Genomic DNA, 3,254 nt, shown 5'->3' with positions numbered 1-3,254 from the left:
GCTGCCTTCAAGTTGCAGATAACAAACCTTCCCCCTGCCACACGTGTCCTGCTGTTGCTCTCGATGTTGGTTGCTTTGGCTCAGCTGGGTTTTTTTGCCCTTTTTTTAATTTTTTTTTTATTATTATTATTTTTTATCAACTTCCCACCATCCTGCCCCTGCCGAGGCTCAGTGTGCCGGTTCCATGGAGGTATCCCTGGCCTGGGGAGGGCAGTAGCAGGCAGCAGGGCCGGAGGGCAGATTTCCCCAGGGCACGGGCGCAAGCTGGGCTGCAATGCGGGTCGCCTCGTCTTTATCTCATGGTGTTCAAGAGTTGTGTGGCTCTTGGTCAGCTGGAGGATCTCGAGCACCTTTGTCACTTGCCGTCTCTCATCCTACCCACCCGACCTCCTTGCTCTTGTTTCCCTGGTGGGGTGAGTGTCTGCCCATCCTTGCCTGCACATCTTACTGAGAGTCAGCTTTGAAAGGTTTGGGCCTTTTATGGTTGCTGCTGTCTTTTAAATGGCATTCGGAGACTAACTGTTGCTCTGGAAAGAAAAAAAGGATTGCTCTCTATCGCCAGCCAGGCTGCTGTGTTGAAGGTGTGATGTTCGTGTGGCAAATCCCACGCTTTGCCACGAAGCCAGGGAGCGAGCTCTCCATCGCACCAGTCTTTGCAGTTCTGTTGTTAACTGAGTGCATTTTTTGGTGCGTTTTGCCAGGCTTTTGGAAACCCAGGCTGCTTCCATGGCTGTCGCTTGGCTCCCACGGTTCAGCAGTCCCCGACAGCATCTCTGCAAGGCAGCCCTCGCCCCGAAGGACAGGCGGGTTTCTGACGGCTAACGTCCTCCAGCTTCACCAAAGCTTTGCAATTACATGCATGATCCAACACAGATGCAAGACTCGTGTGTCCAAAAAAAAAAAAAAAAAAAGAGACAGGAAAGGTTTTCACCTCTGGTATTAAATTTCCTGCCATCCCAGCCAGGCACCTGTGGCTGTGGCCACGTTGTACAGATATTGCCTGTTTTATAAAGAAAGTGAACCCTGACTTCTGTTCTTGTGTTGCACTGGTCCTTCCCTGCCCCAGGTTTCCCTGTGTCCCGGGTGTTCCCATTTGTTAGGATCCAGATTAGAGCTCCTGTAGCGAACACCCTGGGTTTTGCTGTACTGTATGCGATGTGCCCAGGTTGGCTGGTAAGCGGTTTTTCTCCTGGGTGATGGGGTCTGAAGTACCTGAACAGGCAGCGGGGGTCATTCTCAAACAGCAGGAGCAGGCTGGCATATAAGCCATACCTCGCATCTGTGCCTAAAAAGATTGCAGGTAAGTAGTGGAGCTACCTAACCTAAGGAGATTTCAGATTTACTGTTAAAAAAAAAAAAAAAAAAAAAAAAAAAAAAAAAGTATAATGATACTTAATTTTAAGTACTGATAGAGTGATATTTTCCCACAGAAAATAAATACAGCCCATATGTATGTATATAATATGAGTTGACAGATATATTTTTATGCCACTCCAGTGGAGGAAAAAAATCCTCTTACGTTCCCAAAGTAGCATCCTATGGAATGGGACAAAGAGGCTGTTCAAAAGATCAGAAATACAGCGACCCTTTAAGAAACCCGGCAAAGCATCATCCCTCCTCCTGCGTGCCCAGCTTTGGTTTCATGTGAACTTGCTATCCTTTTTGTTTCAATAAATGGTTTCGGACCTCAGCCCCTGACATCTCCCTTGTTGGTTGTGTGTCTCTTTCCCCGTCTCAAGCATGTCAGGGTTTGGCTAGGCTGCAGCGTTGGAGCCCGGGTCTTGCCGCTGGCGACCTGGGACAGCAGCCGCATGCGAGGGAGGCAGGCAGGGCTCACCCCTGCATGATGGAGGCAGTTGCAAGCTGTGCAGTCAAGGTGGTGAAAAGACCACCTTCTGTGCGTTTTCCCCACCAGAGGAAGGCAGAGCCCCTCAAAGGCTCCTACAAAGGAGCTTTCTCAGCTTGTACCTGCTTTTCCTTGTTCCTGGAAGTACGCCCAAGTCACGCGGTGGAGAGAGCCCAGCCCGGGGACCTTTGTCCACTGCCTTCGATGAATAGCTGAGGTTTACAGGACTGGAGAAGGGGGCAATTAAGCTTCCACGTGAGTTTGGTGTGCAGTCTGGCTTGGGCTCTAGGCTCTGGCTCCTGCCAGCCCTGCCTGTAAGAAGCCTTCCGCTCAGGGAGATTCAAGCTGCTTCTGGGTGATGCTCAGCCCCCGGAGAAGAAAATTTCCTCTGTGTACAATTGCTCTCGGTTCAGTACTGTTGTCCCGTCTGATGCTGGGGACTGCCACGTGCAGGACGTGTAGCCTGGAAGCGCTGAAGGTGAAGCCATCGTTGGGATGGCGGGCAGCCAGGAGCGCAGCCACCCCACCCCAGCAGCACTCGTAGCCTTTGGGATGCCAGGCGCACGCCACCCATCTTCCAGCCTCTGCCATGGACGTGCCTGCAGCCCCACAAGTACCTGGAGGGCACTTTCCAAAGCGCTGGAGAGGTTGGTGGGCTGGGCAGGGCTGGGCCACGCGGTGGGCACAGCCGCTGCCTGTCCGGTTGATGAGCATCGTCCCTTTATCGCGGGAGCATCTTTTGGCCAGCTCCAGCAGGTGATGCCACCTGGTCTTCAAGGTGGGTTGTGGATTTGTACACCCTGGGGATGTGGCATTTCAGAGGGCTCGTGGGACAGCCTGGAGGATGTGACTTCTCTCTGGAGAAAGCAGACTTCATGTGGCCGTTCTGTCCTTTGGGAATCAACAGGCACGTGGAGGGAGATGATAGAGTGGGATGGTGAGCCCCTCTCTCTAAAAAGAAGCAAGTCAGGAGGTTAAAATCAGCTACATACTGAATATTTAAATCTCAGTAGGTTTGGAGAGCTGGTACCCAGGTGTATTAAAAGAATTAACCGAGACTCGGATCTCAGATCAGAGAATCTGATGATTTTAAAGGAACGGGGAAAAAGCAAATATTCTGCCAATATTTAGAAAGAATCAGGTGGGATAACTAGAGACCAGCAGGTCAGGTGGGTTTATGTGGACCAGGGCAAGTTCTCCAGAAGGGCAGTTGGTTGCTCTAAAGTGAAAAGGTTGCTCTTATTATTCAGTGTGGTCTTCATGTAAAATAAAATTTGGGTGTGGGGTGTTTCCCCCCCATTAAAAAAAAATCATCAGAAACAAGTTTGAAATGAACTGAGAAATTTGATGGAGAAGAGTGAGCATGTGGTTACGACAGACTTCTGCGAGAGCTTTTTGCTCATCCTGC

Source organism: Gymnogyps californianus, chromosome 7 (assembly GCF_018139145.2).
Source record: "Gymnogyps californianus isolate 813 chromosome 7, ASM1813914v2, whole genome shotgun sequence".
NCBI classification, from domain to species: Eukaryota; Metazoa; Chordata; class Aves; order Accipitriformes; family Cathartidae; genus Gymnogyps; species Gymnogyps californianus.
The sequence above is the reverse complement of the archived record's forward strand: the minus strand, read 5'-3'. Positions refer to the sequence as shown.